General features: G+C 35.7%; 1 long non-coding RNA gene across 1 annotated transcript in view; it reads left to right on the top strand.

The window, feature by feature from the left end:
• The first annotated feature begins 7,324 nt into the window (after positions 1 to 7,324).
• Positions 7,325 to 22,177, top strand: part of LOC116422575 — a 32,544-nt gene continuing 17,691 nt past the window's right edge. The window contains exons 1-3 of the long non-coding RNA XR_004233228.1: positions 7,325 to 7,723; positions 11,364 to 11,466; positions 18,306 to 18,411. This is a non-coding gene — a long non-coding RNA (uncharacterized LOC116422575). The remainder of the gene's footprint in view (positions 7,724 to 11,363; positions 11,467 to 18,305; positions 18,412 to 22,177) is intronic.

Genomic DNA, 22,177 nt, shown 5'->3' with positions numbered 1-22,177 from the left:
TTGTGATGGAAAGAACCATTTACATCCAGAGAGAGAATTATGGGGACCGAATGGGGATCAGAACATAGTATTTTCACCTTTTTGTTGTTGTTGTTGTTTCTTTCTCATGTTTATTTTTTTCCATTTGACCTAATTTTTCTTGTGGAAAATGATGAATATGGGAATATATTTAGAAGAATTGCACATGTTTAATTTATATCAGATTGCTTACTGTCTTGGGTGGGGAAAAGGGAGAAAAAATTAGAACACAAGGTTTTGCAAAGGTAAATGTTGAAAACTATCATTGCATATATTTGAAAAAATAAAATACTGTTTAAAAAAGAGGCAGCCTTGACTCATGGGATTGAGGTCTAGTGGGCACAGATGACTGTCCTGTCTTTGACACATACTAGTAGTATGACCATGATCAAGCCACTCAATCTCTAAGTGCCCCTAGAAAACTCTTTAAGATTTCACTCTGCAGAAAAAATCCAGCTCTCCATCTGATGGACAAACTTTCCACACTAGCAGTTTCTCATTTGTAGGTGTTATGCCACAGTTCCTTTTTTGTCTTGATTCAGTTTCCCTAATTGTCCTGATTCACTTTCCCTAAATTATCCTGCCTTGGTTTCCCTGAATTGTTCCGCCTCAGTTTCTAATTGTTCTATTCAATCCTACAACACCTCTCCCTTCCTCCTAATCATCAGAATATTTGATAAGGATAAAAGACTTTCTATCTTAGACATCATGACCCCAGCCCTTCCCTATTTATCAGAATGCCTCTCCCAATCCCAGAATGTCTGGTGTTTCCCCCCACCCTGTCAGAGTCATTCCGATCTCAGCACCCTGACTCTCTACCCCTGCCTTAGTCTACTCTCTGTAGCTGAGCCACATGTATATATGTCATTGAGAACTCACATTGCTTTCTGGATTCTTGGAGATGATAGTCTCATTAAGCTCTGGGATCAAACCATGGGTCCATTTGGTTCCAGTAAATCTCTCCCTTTCAAATAAAATATTATAATTCTCTAATCTCTATCTTGCCTCAGTTTCTCCAGCTAAATTACATAGGCTCTACAAAAACCAATAAACAAACTCAGAGGAATTTAGATTTGAAGCTAAAAAGGACTGTAAGGCTATTTAGTCCATTTCTTTCAAAGGGACTGGTCAAGAGTCACACAGATAGATGATAAGTAGAACTAAGATTTGTAGACAACTCCAGTAACTCTGAATCCAATGCTCTTCCCATGGCACTAATATTATAGAGTGGACTTAGGGTAATGCAAGTTTTGAAAACAAACTACAATTAATCATGTTTATAATTTTATAGAAAGAGAGTAAGAAAGATTTGTGATTTCCTTGAAACAGGAAACTCAAATGATGGAGGGAAAATTCCCTCTGCTAATACTAGTGTAATGGTGGTCTGGTATATGCCCTAGATGGTATCTTCCATGTAGATCACACATCCTAGGTAGTTTGAGAATGTTTTGGATTCTCATTCGACAAGTTAGCATCTTCTTTGCAATTTGTAATCTTAGCTGCTATCTGTGTCAGAGGGAGGATTTGAATCCATAAGTTTTTGGTTATGAGGTCATTTCTATATCTATTATACCACTACAAAGATTTTTGCTTGGATAATCAAATCTTTGCTTTGTTAATTACCATAAAACTTAGAAAGTAATTAAATAGAGATAGATATGACAGGAATGATGATCAACTTTATTAATTGGAGTTCTTAGGAATACTTTTATTGACAACTTGAAATTCATTTTAAAAATCTTCCTGTCAGTGCATGAAAAGACACTGGAATTTTCCTTAGTGTGTGTGAATTTTGCCATCTTGCATTTCTCAGGAGGAACTCACACTCAGCTAATTTTTTCGACATGGTCATGGAACCAAAAAGTCATTTTCCAGCTGGACAGGATCTTAGCAAGCATTAGCTCTATTCCCAATTCATTGCGCTGCAACAATCAAGTCACTGAATTTTACCTAAATTATTATTTATCTTTCACCCTCAAAAAAGACAAATTAGAATGTTTAATAATTTTGAAAACTGTTCTTCTTTGCAATGAAGATTAGCTGAAAGAGTCCCCAAACTGATGAAATAGCAGGTTTGGTTAAAAAAATAATAAGAATCCTGGTTCAAAACTGAAAATGAAAGTCTGTCTGCTTTGCAAACTACATTAGCTCCTCCCATAACTGCTAAGTAGGAATGTGGAAAAGTCCATATTTGTGGCAAATCTGAATGAGTTGTGCTCTGTACTTTCATTAAGTATAAAAACAACTGGAATGTATTATGCAAAATGTATACAAGAAATCTAAGCTCTATTTCTTCCTCTTCATTGTTATTCAGTGATTTTAGTTTGTCCAGCTCTTCATGACCCCATTTAGGGTTTTATTGGCAATGATACTGGGGTGGTTTGCCATTTCCTTCTCCAGATCATTTTACAAATGAGAAAACTGACACAACTAAGTTAAGTGACTTGCTCAGACTCACATAGCTAGTACTTGTTTTAGGCTGAATTTGAACTCCAGGATTACTAACTCTAGGCTAGCACTCTTTCCACTTTGCCACTAAGTTGCCTCATTTCTGCCATATAATTAAGTCAGTACTGGAATGAATGTGTAATCTGATTAATTAAATATTTATTAAATATTTCCTGTTCTAAATTGGCTCAAAGTGAGCCAATCCCTGGCCTCAAGAAGCTTAAATTTTACTATAATTTACATAAAATTTACATAATATTTTCACAGATAAGTAAATACATGATATATTAAAAACAAAACAACTTTTTTTTTTTTTTTTTGGCAAGGCACTAACAGCTGAGGGAATGGGTAAGGACATGGGATTTAAAGTGAGCCTAGAAGGGAGCTGGGGATTCCAAGAAGCAGGAATGAGGAGGAATGTGGGCATGTCTTCCAGGGTTAAAATACAGTTTACTAAGCCCTTCTTAAGGAGTTGCTATAATCCAGCCTCAGAGCAAGATGCTAGGGGATACAGTCAAAAATGAAAGTATTCTCAAAAAATATTTTAATTCTATTCTTTAAGGTATAACATGCCAACAGAGAAAAAATTATAAATTGAGAAGAAAGAGGAGACTAATAACTAAGGAGGCTCAACCCTATTGTAGGGTGGTACATGAGCTAAACTTTGGAAGATTTTTGGGATTGTAAGAGCAGGAAATGAGCAGATAGTTCTTTGGCCTTTGGAAAGGCGGGGGTAGGAGGTTGATTTCAGTGAATAGTGAAACAGTATGCCAGTTTGCTGTAGAGTTAAATCATTTTGGAAAGTTAATATGGTTGCAGATTGTAAAATGACAGACTAAGAGACAATAGGGAGATACTGAAATTTCTTGAGCAGGTGAGCAATGTGGTTAGATGCTTTAGGAGGATTATTTTGGCAGTTGTGTGGAGAACATTTTGGAAAAGTAGAGTGTCTGGAAGCTGAGATTCAATAGCTTGGGGATTGAAGTAATGAAAGCCATGTGGTCATGGTCATGTGAATGGTGAGAATGAGACAGATTTGAGAGATATTTTAGAGGCAGAATTGACAAGACTCAATGACAGATTGATTATGGAAGTACATTCATAGTATATTGAACCCATTCATATTTTGTCAACTTTTGGGACTCTTGCCCCTGCCTTTATAAAGTGTCTTCCTAGAAATCTTCCATGTGATGGTAGCATTCACTGCACTAGGGGCCTTCCTCTAAATATTGTGTTATTGTCTTTCTTGTTGTTACTAATAAAGGGAATGAAGGATGTCAGGGTCCAAAAGATCACATGTAACAAAATTAAATTTGACAGGGATAAACTCAGAGTTTTACATTTCAGTACAAGAAATCACTTTTCTTTTTTTACTTTTTTTACATTTTTTTTTTTTTTAACATGCACAAGGGCAAATACTATCCTTTGCCTCATTTGTGTCTGGAGCACTGAGCATCATGCTTGGCCCATAATTGGGGCTTAATAACTTTACTGACTAACATGAATGGCCAATAGATATTCCAAACAAAACAAAACAACAAAAACAAACAAAAATTTAGGGCTTTAATAAATGACTCACAAAGTGAGACATATAGCAATATAAAAGCTAATGTAATCTGCAAAAGACTTTAATTTACAAAGACCATGGTCATTCATTGTATCCTGAGCCATTGTCAGTTGTCTGTCTTCATTTTTGTCTTGCCACTGGATTTTGGTGACTCTGGAAGAGAGTACGACCAACAACTTTGTACAGCAGCTCTGTTTCATTTAAATTCAATTCAAGTACAAGTCAAGAAATCACCCATTGCCCCCATGATGTCATTGGTCCTCTTTGAGAAGGAAGGATAAAAAAACAACAAAAAATAATAGTACACTTATTTGTGATGTACAGCTGCATTAAAAGAGGCACAATTTACAGTACTAAGGGAAGGAGGTACTACTCTTTCTAAAGTTACCAATGATTATTTAATTGCCAGATCTGACAGTAATTTTTTTTCCTATTCTTTTTAACCTGTCTTCTATATTCAATACTGTTCTCTGCTGGCACTCTTCAGTCTGAGCTTTTATGATATTGCTTCCTAAGTTCTTCTATCTCTTTAGACACTTCTCAATGTTGTCCCTTTCAAACTATTTTAAATTTATTCATATTTACTTTCTTTATATTTATTTTGTATATACTTATATGTTACTTTGTGGTTTCCCCTGTTAGCATACTTGTGTGTTTGTTCATTTGTTGCATTTTAAAAGTAGCTCTATCCTCTCTGACTCCCTTCCCCTTACCTCCAAACTCCTCTTCTTATTTGATATTCTGTTTCTTTCTTCCACTTCATAATCTTGCTCCTTAGTTTTTAAATTTCATGTTTTGTACTCCTTTCCTAAAACGATTTCTCTCTCTCTCCTTTCTTCTTTCTCTCCCTCCCTCCCTCTTTCCCTTCCTCCTTCAGTCCTTCCCTCTTTCTCAGTCTCTCTTCCTCCTGTCCATCACTGTCTTCTTCTCTCTCTCTTTCCCTTCCCCCTCTCTGTTTCTCTCTCCCTGTCTCTCTGTCAGTCTGTATCTTGCCATTATCCATCTTCTCTTTCTGTTTACTCTAAACCCTTATTCTCTGACTCATGAACTCTATAATTATTTGTTTTCTCTCTGTTCTCTCTATTGTTCATGCTATCAAAGCTCCTATAAGTGCTCTCTGCTACTGTCTTGTGGGGCTTGCCTCCCCCACCCCATCCCTTTTTTATTGTGCCTCTTTTCCAGTACAAAGACAATTATTGTTAAGTGTCAGAAGAGGTACTGTCCCATGATAGCATGTCCTTCCAGGTCCCTGATCAGCTACCACTGATCTATACCTTCTCGTTGAATTATTATTTTCCTATATTTACCTAGAAATTTCCTTTCTGTGTCCATGCTCTTTAACTCCTAAACATGTTAATTGATTCTTGGAGTTCCAACTTTTCCCCATACCAGGAAAAGTACACTTTTCAAACACCAAAAACCCTAGCCAGGGGTCCTCAAACTTTTAAAATAGCAGGCCACTTCACTGTCCCTCAGACTGTTGGAGGGCTGGACTATAGTAAAAACAAAAACTTTGTTTTGTGGACCTTTAAATAAAAAAACTTCATAGCCCTGGGTGAGGGGGATAATCGTCCTCAGCTGCCACATCTGGCCCGCGGGCCGTAGTTTGAGGACCCCTGCCTAGACCATGTCCCTTCATCCACCATCTGTCTTTACTCATAGGACCATAAATCAGTAGAATCTCTTCCTACCTCCAAAATAAGGCCTTCTTCCTTTCTCCCTCCATTTCAGTCTTTCTCCCTTCCTCTCTTTCTGAAACCACAGATGCCACTCCCCCTCATTGCTATCTCTAGAACTGACCCTGATGTATCTCTCACTTGTCTTTCCCCCCTTTTCCCCTCCTTATCTTTTTTGAATCCTCCCATGATGCAATGTATAGTCCCATAAAAGAAATATGTACTTGTATGCAGGGTGTTGCCAGGTTTTGTCCATAATAAACCCTGTCCATTTTTTCACCGTTAACTCTACTAGATTTCTGTCTTCATCCTTGACTCCTTGTCTAGAAAGAAATCTTTCACATGTCTCTGTTAGCACTCTGTGGCTATCTTTACCAGTTGCATTTATTCACTCCTCTTGCATTTCTGTCATTTGGGATGTTGAAGAAGCAAATAATGCCTTTAATTCTATTTTTCCCCTAAAATATTTTAAATTCTTCTTTATTATTGAACATTCATCTGTTTTCCTGATACTATATTTTTTAGAGCCATTTTTACTTTTATTTATTCTCAGCCCTCTGTCTGTTCCTGATACTATATTTTTTAGAGCCATTTTTACTTTTATTTATTCTCAGCCCTCTGTCTCTGTCTCTCTCCACATGTATATGTATAATATACATGTGTAAATATTTATATAATAAAGGATATCAATATCCAAGTCTAAATGTATTGGTTAAAATCATTTATAAAGAAAATATTTTGCTGTAGCATCTGTTCCTTTTTTCATCTGTTTGTTGTCTTCTAATTTATTCTAATTTATCTGAAATGCTTTTGAGGGAATGATCTCATATCAAGCCTCTTGCAAACTTATTTCTTCCTTTATTGCTTGCTGTAACATCACATCACACTACTCTGTACTGCAAATCTGCAAATAAGTTTATATTCTAAACTGGTATGGCACTTGGACACTATGTCTCACTGTTTGGCAAGGGGATCTAATGTTGGTTGCCTGAAGCTATGGCAGTTGGTTTACATTAGCTAAACTTTGGTTAAGAAATAATGATAGTTCACAGTGATATCTTTTCCTTCTTTTATTCTTCATTCTTAGGTTTTGATAGCTTTGCTTTATAGATCACATTGAAGTTCTTGTAATCCCAGGCTATATCACGTTATCCTTATTCCTTCTTCTAATTTGGTAAGGATTTTGATTTTTTTTCCCCTAAAAAGTCTTTACACAGACAGCTGATTCGGAAATGACTACCACATTGGTAACCAGTCATTTCCTGTCTGTTAAGATACAGTCAATTTCACTTTTTGTGATGTTGTTCAGTGTTCTTCATATCCTGTGCCTTCTGAAGCTGAGACACACACACACACACATGTGTAGACATACACACACACGTGTGTGTATATATACACATATGTAGATAACAATACATGCACATACAATACATACATATACATAATATACACACACTTATATATGTATATATATATATATATATATATATATACATATATATGCATTCATGTACAAAGATATCCACCAATAGTAAATTTTCAAAAATCTACTTCTCAATGAAATAGTTTTAACACATGGATTTGGTGTCTCATATTTTCACTTCCTTGTATGCAAGCTTCCCTCTAATAAAAAATGCAAGGGAAAAAATCCACATAAGAATGGAAAACACTTTACATTCAAAATATTTTGGCATTTGAAGACATTTCGGTTTTATGACATTTTTGGAGGCTTGATCACAGAGAAGGGCAAGTCTTGGTTTTGGCCCATAGAGCGGCAGCACACTTCTGTTCCAGTTTATTTTTAGACTAGCTAATGTTTTCCCCATCTGGAGAGCAGAAATATGGACTGTATTGACTCCATTCTTTTATGAGATTCCCCAATCACCAATCAAAAGAGCGACGTGAGGAACCAGGATGTTCAGCAGAACTGGGCTGGCGGCTACTGCTTCTTGCAAGAGTTTCATTCAGCTCTTTAACTCTTGAGATCTTTCTTTTGGCAGTTCTCATTTTTATGGTAAGGAATACTTTTCACTTTTAAGATTGTGATTGCTTTCTTCAAGTTAACATGTGGAACCAATAGTTTGACTTCTTTGGGCTTCATTTTTCTTTTCTGGAGAGGAAGGGGTTGGTTTAAAGGATATCGGAGATCTCTTATTTGCATTAATACACATATGTATTTGAATGAACTCGTCTATATAATAGAGGAGCACCTGCAAAATGAAGGTAGTAATACTTATACTACCTGCCTCACAGACTTAATAGTAGAGAAGAAGTTTTAAATTTTAAAGTTTTCTTAGACTGACAATTGAAAGGGAATGAAGGTTATGTGGTCTAACTTTACAGATGAGAAATCTGAGACCCACATAGGATAAATGGCGCATTGAAGTCTCACTTGTAGTAAAGGCAGAGTCAGGATTTGAAGGCAGGTTCTTTGAATTCATATCTTCTTTCCACTTTACTACCCTGTTGGATGATGCATGAATTTTCAATTTAGATGAGCTCAACAGAGGAATCTGTGATGATTCTTCATCTTGTCTTTCTTTGAAGGCTTTGCTGTCAGGAAAATAGTATTAAGGATCAAAAACTCTGCACTAGAATCTTCATTCTTCAATGATTCCATGACCTTGTTCAAAAACATTGAACATTTATAATAATAATAATAATGGTACTACTAATGATGAGGATAATGATGGTAATAGCATTTCTATAACACATTATATTTAAGTGAAGGTTTGAATTCTATCTTCCTAACTCCAAGTTCAGTGAAAGAGCTAATCTTAAATTTCTGATATGAGTATTTACATCTTGGAAACTGGCAAGCTACAAATTAGTCCTGGTTTTATTGTTCTGTAAAGTTTTTAGACTTAATAAAGTGTTAATAATATACATTAAAGTTAAAAATATATCTTATAGTACATTCTCATTTTTTCCCCTTTTCTTTTCTGAAGAAATACTGTTAAACATTTATCAGTGCATCCCTGGAAAGGTGTAAGTAGACTAGAAAGACTGGAAGGGTTCAGACAAACAAAGGAGTTTATTTTTAATTCTGTAGATAATAAGTAGATATTGGAGCTCTTTGAGTGGAAAGATGACATGATCTGAACTGCTCAGACATAGAAAGGCTAAATGACTTATCAGAAAATATTAAGAGTAGGTCTAGACCCTGGTCTTCCTTACTTATGGTCCAGATAAGAGTATGCTAATATCAGTTCAGGAAAGCTAATTGTTAAATTTTTAGTGTGAGTATTTAAATTTGGAAATCAGCAATGCTACAATTCAGGGAATGACTTATTGTTTTTTTGATTGTTTAGACTTAGGAAAGTGATGGAACAAATGTTAAGGCAGGTTTAAGTGAATCATATATACAATTTCCTCCTGCCTTGAGCTGTTTGTTAAACAATTACCAGTTCATCCCTGGGTCTAACATGTTTGTTGTTTGTTAGTTTGTTACATACAGCTTATGCATAATAACACTTTTCAGTTATTAATATTTTCTGAAAAATATTATCTTTTGTCATTGGAAGAATTTCTTGGTACTTTCTGCTTTTTAAAAATGGAGTTGGATAAATTCAGAAATGTAAGTTACCTGCATGAAATCATGCAGAGGATTCCATAAGTTTGTGTGTGTTTTTAATACAGTTTCTCATGTTTGTTTTCTGGATTATAGTTCCAAAGTCCTTTGCTGACAGTAAAATGCTCTATTGATAACAGGTTTTTCCTTCTATGCTCTGAAGGAGCACCTGAAAAATTGAACTCATTAAAAACTCAACTATAGTCAGATTCCTTGCTTTGGATCTCAGTAAGAGTCAGATGAAGACAATCAAAGAAAAGCACAGAATGGAGGCAATCATCCAAATAATTGAAGTCAAGAAAATTGCCAGGATAATAACTTCAGTTATCTGGGTATTTTAGAGTTGGTGCTACAGGAAAGAATATAATCAATAAAAATGGACATAATAGAGGATGAAAGTCTTTGTTTTCAAAAGTGGAAGATTGCTTTGGTTATAAAGCCACTACCTGTTAGTCAGCTCTAAGCCTGAACAAGTGTCCTCAGAAGTCAGGCTAATGGTCCATTAATTAATGGACATGTTGGATGATGCAACAAAGAGGCTATTAAGGGATATTAGAATGAAATAGATTTTAGAGAAAATTGAAGTTATTTTATATTACAAATGAAGGTACCATGGTCCAATGAGCAGAAATTATCTGCTCAAGGTCTCTCTAGTAGGAAGTAGCAGAGAATAAAGTTGGAATTAGAACTCAGGTTTTAAAATGTTCAATTCCATTATTTTCCCCCAGTTACTTTAATCTTTATTTCTTTAAAATCAGGATTTTATTCTTATTCTCTTATTCTTTATATCCCTTTATTTTCAGATTATCTCTCCCCTCTATTTTTGGAGCCATAATCAAATTATCTCTGTTATTGCAACTGCAAGATCTGTGTTCATCCAGTGATCTATGGCCTCTGCTCAAGATTTTTATAACTTTGGACCAAAGTATCCTTGCCTGGACACCAGTACTCTAGGCATATTGTCTGTCTTTTCCAATGTCTTAGTCTTCGAATTGTTATTTCCAGAACTTAGCATATAATGTTTGGCCCAGAGTGAGCTTGATAAATGCTTTTTAACTTCATTCAGGCCATGATAAAAGACTCCTAAAAGAGAATACTTCCTCAGGCAAGAATTTTGCTTAAACTTAAAAATGACCATAGGTGAAAGTCTTCTAGATTTTTTTCATTTAAAATGTCTAGATATTTTTATCCTAAATTATTGAAATTCTACATTTTATGTTTTGCATGCATAGACTTTGGACTCTATCTGTAAACCATGAGTTGATTAGACACCTAGAACAGAAGAGATTTAATAAGTATATCTTTACAAAGCACTTATTAAGCAAAAGGCACTATTATAGAGGCTGGGGATCAGATGGATACTACATGGGACCTTTCCTCAAAGAGGCTATCATCTAACAAAGGTAAGGCATGTGGACAAAACTAGGCTAAGTAATCTGAGAAATTTTAGGAATAATACACCATACAATTGGCACTCACAGTCATAAAGACTTCATGTGATAGTTCATTCTACCTCCTCCTCTCACCACCATCCCACTCTTGCTCCTTATTCTCCTACATGGTACTGGAGAATGACTACTAATTCTGAAATAATAGAACTCGGCTTCAAATTCCACCTAGAACCCATGGGTCTCATATTTTTTATCTTTAAAGTGAAGCGATTGAATGAGTCTTTCAATATTCCTTTTAGTTCTACATCTGTGATTCTATGAATGGATGAACTTTTTCCTCCAAAATCAAAGATGTGGTTACAGTGATTCAGAGAAAGATCAAATCAGATTAACATGCTGACATCACTGCTTATTTTGTGCATTCAGTATACAGACAGACAGTGGGACGTTGGAGTCCAGTTTGTGGCTTTGTAGTACCTGGTTCCCCATTTGTGCTCAGGTCTATAAACAGATGGTATCTTCAGTCTGGTGTCTAGTGGAAACAGATGAATAGTTTTCATTTACAGTCATGTGTGTATGAACAAGCCCAGGTATTTACTTCCCCCCTTTCTCCCCACACCTACACTTTCTCAATGACAATGTTGGCCTTGTGGGACTTGACCTTCTAAAAGAACTTTTTTTTCTTTCTTCAGAAAGCTTGTATACAGTGACATCATCATCTATTACTATGGCGGATAATGTTGAGAGCAAGTAAAGTTGACACGAGATCACCCCTTTCCAGAAGGAATGAAGAAGGTATTTTCAATCTGCTCAGAGACAAAGCAAGAGAGCTCATGGAATTCCTAAAGTGGTTAACAGAAGAGCTCAGAAATCCAGTGTCTGCAATGACAATAGGGCTCTATCTTTTTGTTAAAGCTTTGTAGACCATAAAACACTTTCATATATCTTATTTCATTAAATTCATTCAACATTCCAATGATATACACAGAACATATGCTAGTATACTTATTTTTTTCAAGAAGTATTTCAATCAAAAACCATTTGACAAGCACCTATGAGGTACTAGACACGGTCAAAAATAAAAATGAAAGCATTTGACCTCAAGGAGCTTCCATTCTATCAGAGAAATATGATACAGTCACTTATAAATAAGTATAGCCTAAATACCAAAAAAAGTATATATGAGGAAGATGAAGTTAAGAAAAATTAAATGTCTAGCTTGAAGTCACTCACTTATCACACCAGGAGTCATGACAAATTTGTGAAATCTATTGTTTCCAAGTCCATTCCATGTTCTATTGCCCTTCTCTGTCACTGATACCTTTTATGTGATAAAACAAGTATTTCCATAACATAATATAACAAAAAAATTACACATGAAATTGTAAAACTATTATGTACAACTTGCTTCTTCTTTTATAGTTATGTAAAATTCCTCTGTTTTTCTCCCCTTTTTTCTTCCCTCTCCCCATTCCTGCCTTAGAGATGGCTACCATTAGATACAAAATGTGTATGTATACACACAGAAAAATATGTATATGTATAAATATATACCCAAATCTTTGAAAGTAGGAATTTTTGCTTCTGCTTTGGAGCTTCTTAGTGTCCTGTAAATTTTCTAGCTTAAGAGGCTATGTGAGAGGCAAGGAGTACAGGTAGCCTGCCTCCCACTCAGAAAGTCTTGCATTTAAGTTTTATGTTTCCTATTGATAATATGACCCTGGCTAGCCAACTTATTTCTCAATTCCTTTAGTGACTTTATTAACTCTCTTAAATTACAGAACAGTTATCTATGTGCAAATATATTAAATGCTCTTTTCCCACAAAAGAGTATGCCTGCATTTGTTGATTGTAAGTGCAAGCCAAGGAATTTTGTCTGGAAAATGCCTGGAAATTTTTTTTTTTTGACACAAAAGTAAGGAAGAAAATCTTGTAATCATGGATAATTTTCTGTTTGTTTTCAAATGTTGCAACAATAAATGTTTAGTGGGAGCCATCAAGGTATAATGGAAAGAGCAATGGATTGGGAGATATGATATTTGGACTCAGTGATAATCCATATATATATATATTATATATAACTTTATAAATGTCAGATGATTTTTTAAATAATAACTCTATTATATAATATCTTGTAGCTTTCAAATGATTTTTTAAAAATTGTCTCATTTCCTTTGATCTAGAGCTCTTACTGCTAGGAATATACCCTAAAAAGGAATATAATTGATCAAGTGTGATGGCCACCCTGGATACCTTAGAATCAGCAGGAGTTAGGATAAGCAAAAGTCCTTAGTCTTTATTCTTGGTCTTTAGAGGTAGGATTGAATTGGATGGAAGCAGAATCTCTGCAATCTTCCTTCTTCCTCCTCCACGGCCAAAGTGACTCTGGCTAGTCTTACTCCACCTCCTAGTCCCTCCTACAATCCTCTGTATACACCAATCATCAAGACAGCACAGGGTAGTGGGAAGGGCCATTTTCCAAGAATATGCCGATAGAGTATTGTCCAATCAGTAATTAGCCTTAAGAGCTCGGCTGTCCTGGTACCAAGGACACTTGAAACTCAAGAGTTTCAAGCCCATTACAATTAAGGGGGAAAAAACTTGAGCAAATTGTGTTACATTAATGTAGATGAATACAATTATGCCATAGGAAGTGATAAATATAAGAAATTTAGGGAAATGTCTTAGGAGAGATGTGGGGTTATGTACACACTTACTATGTTGGTACTAGGCTCACTAGATTCACTAATATCCAAATGTTAGGTGCTACTAGCTCCAAAATGAGAGGGAAGCTTCATTTTTAGAATAATTGCACCTCAGATGGCAGCAGAGATTGAAAAATGGGCTCTGTATCCCACTGTTTAATAAGCAGCATTACAGGAATTAGAAAATGGGTGATTTATTTCTACACTTGTGTTTGCTAGGGACAGGTGGTAGCCTTCTTTTCATGGGTTTGCTGTTTTTTCTTGGGAACCAGAAATTTGTTGCTTGACAGTCACTTTTGTTTGGGGCATCAAAGTCTGTTGCCATGGAAACAGTAAAGGTGTTGTTGCAATTGGTTACTCCCCATCTGGATTGCAACAAGGATCAGATTGTGTCAGTAAACTGGTGTTCACAGTGACCATTAATGATTAAAGGGACAACCAAAAATGTCACTCCTTAAATTAAAAACAAACATTTCACAATTTTATTCTTTAAGAACTCAGCAAGATTTTTTTTTTTTTTTTTACTTCTACCCAAATAAGAATTAAGCCCTCATTTCTCAAAATAACCCTGATGCTACAATAGCAAATTGCAGGAATACTTAACATTATTTTGGATCAAATGCATTCAATCTGTCCTCAAATGTCTACTTTTGCTGCTGCTTTAACCGGGCCAGCAAAAGCTTAATTTAAAACACAGATCATACAATTCTGTATAAAAGTTATAAAAGAATTATTGTCAGTCCATAAAAAGTAGGAAAATGGTAAAATTAATGATAAATATGGACACCAGATCAATTTTTAGAGAGAACAAATAGTTACAAAACAAAAAAATAACCCTGTTCAAAAATAAACACTGACAGCAGAGGCAGAGACCAGGAAGTAGTTTTATGATCTTTATCCTGGGAAGGGTGAACAGGCACATTTAGGAACTTGAAGAATTTTGTTGTGGGTTGAATAGGGGGAGAGGGATAGGGATTGGGGCTCAATCACAGGGCTGAATACCTGTAAGCACTGGAATCTGCACTGTCATGCCAGGACTCCTGTGCTTGGTCCCAGATTCTCAGGAACTACCCAAAGGAGCTGGATTTCTTGGCTTCTGCTCCCAGTATAGCACTGACACCTACACATTTACCCTTCCCCTTCTTTCAGCTCTTGATTTACCCTCACTTTCCTTACTCTGCATTTTCCAGAACTGAAATGAATTATATCCTTTGTAAAAGTGATATCCCCTCCCCCCCATGGATCAATTAAAATATCATCATGGGAAAGGATCTTAGAGGTTAGAATATTTAAACCTTTACAACAGCAAAGAAACACTTGGGAATAAGTAAATTGGATGTATGGGATTTGAGTAGGCTAAACTCATTTCAGACCAGTGAAATTTACTCTACTAATGAGCTTTTCACTTAAAACAGCTAATTGGCAGCTAACCATGAAATCTCTGGCTTTTCCTGCCTTGTGGTTCGTATGTAATCCATGGGATATGTGTAAAAAAAAAAAAGAAAAAATAAGCTAGAAAAAGCCACCAATAATTTATTTATTAATTTTTAAAAAAATTATTATAGCTTTTTATTTACAAGATATATGCATGGGTAATTTTCAGCATTGACCCTTTCAAAATCTTCTGTTCCAATTTTTCCCCTCCTTCCTTCTACCCCCTCCCCCAGATGGCAAGTAGACCAATACATGTTAAATATATTAAAGTATATATTAAATACAATATATGTATATATATCTATACAGTTATTTTGCTGCACAAGAAGAATTGGATTTCGAAATAAGGTAAAATTAACCTGAGAAGGAAATCACAAATGCAAGTGGACAAAAACAGAGGGACTAGAAATGCTATGTAGTGGCTCACACTCATTTCCCAGAGTTCTTTCACTGGGTGTAGCTGGTTCTTTTCATTGTTGAACAAATGGAACTGATTTGATTCATCTCATTGTTGAAGAGAGCTAAGTCCATCAGAATTTATCATCATATAGTATTGTTGTTGAAGTATATAATGATCTCTTGGTCCCGTTCATTTCACTCAGCATCAGTTCAGGTAACTCTCTCCAGGTCTTTCTGAAATCTTCCTGCTGGTCATTTCTTACAGAACAATAATATTTCATAACATTCATATACCATAATTTATTCAGCCATTCTCCAGTTTATGGGCATCCATTCAATATCCAGTTTCTAGTCACTACAGAAAGGGCTGGCACAAACATTTTTGCACATATAGGTATCTTTCCCTTCTTTAAGATCTCTTTGGGATATAAGCCCAGAAGTAACACTGCTGAATTAAAGGGTATGCACAGTTTGATAACTTTTTGAGCATAGTTCCAATTCGTTCTCCAGGATAGCTGGATGTATTCACAATTCCACCAACAATGTATTAGTGTCCCAGTTTTCCCACATCCCCTCCAACATTCAGCATTATCTTTTCCTGTCATCCTAGCCAATCTGAGAGGTGTGTAGTAGTATCTCAGAATTGTCTTATTTGCATTTCTCTGATTAATAATGACTTGAAGCATCTTTTCATATGGCTAGAAATAGTTTCAATTTCTTCATCTGAAAACTCTGTGACATTTATCAATTGGAAAATGGCTTGATTTCTTATAAATTAGAGTCAATCCTCTATATATTTTGGAAATGAGGCCTTTATCAGAACCTTTGATTGTAAAAATATTTTCCCAGTTTATTGTTTCCCTTCTAATCTTGTCTGCATTAGTTTTCTTTGTACAAAAGCTTTTTAATTTGATATAATCAAAATTTTCTATTTTGTGATCAATAATGATCTCCAGTTCTTCTTTGGTCACAAATTCCTTCCTCCTCCACAGGTCTGAGAGGTAAACTATCCTATGTTCTTCTAATTTATTTATAATCCCATTTCTTATGCCTAGATCATGAACCCATTTTGACCTTATCTCTGATGTACAATGTTAAGTGTGGGTCAGTGCCTAGTTTCTGCCATACTAATTTCCAATTTTCCCAGCAGTTTTTGTCAAACAGTGAATTCTTATCCCAAAAGCTGGGGTCTTTGGGTTTGTCAAACACTAGATTATTAAAGTTATTGACTATTTTATCCTGTGAACCTAACCTATTCCACTGATCAACTAGTCTATTTCTTAGCCAATACCAGATGGTTTTGACTGCTTCTTTATAATATAGTTTTAGATCAGGTACAGCTGGGCCACCTTCATTTGATTTTTTTTTTTCATTAATTTCCTTGAAAGTCTTGACCTTTTGTTCTTCTAGATGAATTTTGCTATTTTTTCTAGGTCATTAAAACATTACTGGGAGTCTGATTGATATAGTACTAAATAAATAGATTAGTTTAGGTAGTATTGTCATCTTTATTATATTCGCTCAACCTATCCAAGAGCACTTAATATTTTTCCATTTGGTTAGATCTGACTTTATTTGTGTGGAAAGTGTTTTGTAATTTTGCTCATATAGTTCCTGACTTTCCCTTGGTAGATAGTTTCCCAAATATTTTATACTATCGGCAGTTGCTTTAAATGCCATCAATAATTTAATAAATATTTGTTCAGTGCCTACTATGTACAGAGCTTTGTGCTAGATCATGGGGTACCTATTAGAATTTAGATCACACCTAGGTGTTAGCCTTCTTTGAGTCTAAATGGATACATATACATAGCTACAATATGCAATGCTACATGATATTTCTACGTTAGAGAAGCGTCCACAAAATGAAATGTGATGTCTGAAGATGAAAGTAAGAGGTACGATTATTATTGACTAGGAAGTTCAGGAGACCTTCAGGATGACATGATATTTGAATTGGTCTTTAAAAGATAGGTTGGAATTAAATAGGTTGGAAGGTTGAGTGGAGTTAATGTTTTCTACTTATAAGTGAGTGATGTAAAAGGCAATGAGGTTGAAAAGTATGGGACATGTGTTGGGGTAGGCATTTGTTTGAAAGATAAAGTGGGAAAGAAACAATATGAGATGAAGCTGGAAAAAATACAGAGACCTCATATGGTAAAGGCCCTTGAATGAAAAGGGAAGAATTTTGAATTTTACTGTCTAAGAAATAGACAATCATTGCAATATTAAAAACAAAAGACTGACGTGACTAGATATATGTAGCAATATAAATCTGTCAGGATTGTAAAAGATGGTTTAGAAGGGGAAGATAATAGAAACAGAATGACTTTTATGAGATTATTGCAATAGTCTAGCTGGGTGATGCTGAGTATGGGAGAATCCTATATTAGGATAGGAAGGGGAAGACATGGATAGAAAATAGTATTTAGTAACCTATTGAAAGTTACTATGAAAGATAAGAGACAAGAAAGAGTAAAGGAGGATCTGAGTTCAAATCCTACCTTAGACACTATATGTGAGATTATGGGCAAGTAATTTAACCCCAACTACCTGTAAAATTAAAAAAAAATAGACAGGAAAGGATGATAATGTCAAGAAGGGGAATTAGGAGAGCTCTTGTCAAATGCTGTCAAAATTATAAGTGAAGATACTGAATCATTGTGTTAAAGTGTGGGAAGTAGTTTGGAGCTGAAAAAGAGAGGTCTATGTGAACCAAAATTTAAAGTCACAGTATTCATCCCTTTGAAATATCCTGGTTTGTGTAAGGCTTATGTTTAAAAGTCACCTCAAGATGTTTATTTGTTCTCTTTCTTTTCTAGCTTTTTCCCAGCTTCCTACAAATGTGCTCAGATCTCACCAGTTACAGAAAAACTTTACCTTGTCCCTTCTATACTACTGCAGTATCTTACCTGTTTACATTATTTTTTTACTTCCAAATTTCTTGAAACATGCCCTCATCACCTCCACTTCCTAAACATTTATTCTCTTTACAATCCCTAGATATCTATTATCCAGCCCAAATAGTCTCTCTGAAACTGCTCACTCAAAGGTCACCAGTAGCCTACTAAATTCAATGTTTATTTTTCATTCCAGGTACATCCTTTTTGCCCTCCCTTCAGCAGCTGCCACTGTTTACCAGTCTATAGCAGCTGGTCCATGGAGAGATCTTCAGGGATTCTTGACTGACATGTTACCTTGGGTGAGAGGGTGTCTATATTTTCTTTAATTAATTTTCTATTATTTAAAAAACCAAGCCCCATTATTTCTTCTCCATGCAAAGGGTCCCATCCAGTGTATGTGTAACATCTGCTACAGAAGAGCTGGAGAAGGAAGCAAAAAAAAAAAAAAAAAAAAAAAAAAAAAAAAAAGGGAGTAAGTTAAAGGAAAAAAGAGATGCTGAAACATATTTTGACCCTGTATTGTATAGCCACGTGTATTTTGTAACATTTGAAGTTCCACATAAACAGGGCTTAAGGGACACTCTGACTAGGTCCCTAGAGTATTGCATAATCTCAAAGCTATAAGGGGCCATAGAAAAGAAAGAAAAGTAACTATTAAAAAAATCAGTTTTCTTTACTTTCCAAATGCTTTCTTCTCTTATATGTCCAGAGATCATTATAGATGAGTAAAACCGCAAAGTTCAAGATTTGAAGTAGGTTTAGATAAACATCTCAAAAAAATTGAATGTGCATGGGTTGCTTTCCATCCTGTTGAGGTTGTCAAGATCATATTGTTTATAGAGTCATAGTTCTTAAAAACTGGAAGGGCCTTCAGAGACTAACTAACCCAATCTCTATGTTGTGCAAAGACAGAAACAAAGGCCCAGGAATTTAAATGACCCACCCCCAAGATCGATCAGGAAATGTTGGAGGCAATATTTGAACCTAGGCCCTTCGATCCCAGGATTAGTATTCCACTGAAACTCAGATTGCTCAAGAGATTTGACCAAAGTCTTATAATTTCTCCACTCTCTAAGCTTGGGAAACTGGCATTTCCCAGCAAAGAGACGAGGACCCTGGTCCAGATTTCCAGCTGTTCAAATCCTCCACCCTTGTCTTGAGCCAGTCTTGCCCATCCATTTTTAAGGACTGAAAATTTCTGGCAATCCTTTTCTTCTCCCTTTCTTTCTACTTCCTGATTCCAGCAGCTAATAGTACCAAAATCCAGCCTGACAGAGGCTGTTTTATTTCCCGCCAGGTTTAGAGGCCAAAGTGCCAGAAATCTTATAAGGAAGTCTGTTTTCATGAGATCTTTGGCCCAATTTGAAACACTCAAAAGGTTGGAATACCTCCCATTTTATATTCAGATTTGGAGATGTTTGTCTGAACCTACCTCAGATCTTGAACTTTAGAGGTATACTTATCCACAACAATATCTGGGAATATAGAAGGAAAATAGTTGGAAAATAAAAGAATGAATCCCTATTTGCTTTAATGGAGGAGAAGGAGAAGAGATTTGATTTTCTTTAGCGAGAATTCCTCAGAGAGAGACATACTCAGTAAGGGGATTTAGGGATGGATTTCTTCATGGCAGAGGGGTTTGGATTCCATAGTGTGAATACTTGAAGACCATTCTGCCTCTGATCAGCAGATGCATAAAGTATAGGCATGAAATGTATATTGTCAATAATCATCTGAAAATATCATGGAGTTATGAGATTTCAACACCCCCTCCCTTCCCTTTTTAAAACACAGCTGTGATTTGGGAGCCAGCCTCCTTGGAATCTCCATTTGGAATTGGCAGAATCAGTGTCGCTGAAGGCTCCTCTTATATCCTGTCACATTTCTATGTGAACAAATCTTGTTTCTCTGATGACGGCTGTCAAGTTTCCCTTCCTTGCAGAGATTTTTCAGTGAGCTCTGTCTTTAATAAAGGGGGGAAGAGGGGGAGAAGAGCTGGAACTACTAATTTGGTTTCTTTAAAAGGCATGTATTTTCATGCACATTAAATCCATCTGTTTGTGAAATGTATGCTTTTCTACAGGGTGTAATTTGATAAAACCCAAAAGAACTTGGAGCTCCAAACTGGAAGCTGAAATAGACAAAGTGGCTGGGAATTTCACTAAAGTGTATGAGGTGGGGGAAGGGGGATCTACCAAATAATATTTTTAGAATGCCAAAAATGGTAAAAATAGCCATGATAGAAATAGAATAGTGCTCCTAGTACAACTTTCATTCATTCAGAAAGCATGTATTAAGCACATGTATTAAGGTGCCAAACACAAAACTAGGCACTGGATATCCTTCCAAAAAGGGAAGGGTTCAAACATTTATTAAGCACTTTCTATTGGGCTAAACACTTTACTAAAATCATCTCATTTGAGATCCAAAACAACCCTAGAAGGTAGGTATTATTATTATCCCCATCTTGCATTTGAGGAAACTGAGGCAGGTTAAGTAATTTACCTAGAATCACACATCCAGGAAATGTCTGAAACTAATTTTGAACTCAGGTTTTCTGACTCTTGTTCCAGCTAGCTTTCTCTGACAAAAATGAAACCATTTCCCCCTCAGGAGCTCACATATGGGGCAGGTAGGTGGCATTGTGGATAGGGTATCAGCCCTAAAGTCAGAAGGACCTGAGTTCAAATTTGATCTCAGATATTTAACACTTCCTACCTGTGTGACCCTGGGCAATTCAATTAACCGCAATTGCCTCAGGGGAAAAAAAAGAGCTCACATATACAAATAAGAATCCAGTAGAATGAAAACTCCTAGAAAGCAAAGAGTGTTTGATTTTTTTTTTTTTTTTGTATGTTGATATATCTAGCCTCTGTTACAGATCCTGACCCATAGAAAAATGCTTAATAAATGCTTGTTGAATTGAATTGACTTAGTTCCTCAGGTTATTAAAATTAATATTAATAGCTAACTTTTATATAGTACCTACTATGTACCAGGTACTGTGCCACATGCTTTACAATTATTATTGCATTTGGTCATCAAAATAACCCTGTGAGGTAGGGTTTACAGATAAAGGAACTGAGACATACATAGATTAAATGACTTGCTCAGGGTCACATAGTTAGTAGTAACCTGAGACTGGATTTGAATTCAGGTCTTCCTAATTGCAGGCCTGGTATTCTATCCACAGTGCCATCCAGCTGCCCCCCCCTCCCCCAATTCATAAAATTTGGAAAAGATCTTAAAGATCCCTTTGTTTGGGCTCCTTATTTCAATGAGAAGTAATCTGAGTCCTAGAGAGAAGATCCAAATCAGGTACTTCTAACATATGCCTTGTATTCCTTTAGGCTTGAAAAAGAGAAGAGGTCCTTGTCCTCAAGGAATCTCCAATCTAGCAGACACTATGTCACATCGTGTATAATGAACTCATCAATAAGTTTCATTAAGTCTCATGCCTAGTCTTCAAAGAATAAAGCAAAAAAGATGTCGGAGTTTGAGACTCAGATCCAGAAAATTTTAGATTGAGAGCTAAGGTCCCTTCCTTAGAAGTTATTTAATTCCTTCCTCCCCTTTTATATGAAGGAAAATCAGGTTTAGACAAGTAAAATAGTAGTCAGGAAGTAATAGAATAGAAACATGAACTCGACTCAAATTTCACCCTCTTTTCACTATATCATGATAAGTCTAGCCTTTGAGACAGATTTCTTGTGTCATTTTTGATGACTCCCTTCTATCTGTGATATGTTTCTTCATCTGTAAAATTGAGGGGTGACCTAAATGGACACTAAAGATTTGCCAACTCTGAAAGTCAAAGGTTCATGTCTGAATACGGTTAGTTCTCTTATTAAAAAGGGAAGGATCTTGTTTTACTCTAAAGACCATGGGACTTTTCCATATGATTTGCAGCTGCAACCTTTCATATGTTGCTGTCTCCTCCATTGGAATATGAGCTACAAGAGAGCAGGAACTGCCTTGTTTGTATCCCCAGCACTTAGCATTGTGCTTTTCTCATAGTGAAACACTTGTAGCTTAATAAGCAGTTAAAGTGTGATAAGAGTGCTA

Source organism: Sarcophilus harrisii, chromosome 1 (assembly GCF_902635505.1).
Source record: "Sarcophilus harrisii chromosome 1, mSarHar1.11, whole genome shotgun sequence".
NCBI lineage: Eukaryota > Metazoa > Chordata > Mammalia > Dasyuromorphia > Dasyuridae > Sarcophilus > Sarcophilus harrisii.
Note: the sequence above shows the minus strand (reverse complement) of the source record. Positions and strands in the feature narration are given on the sequence as shown.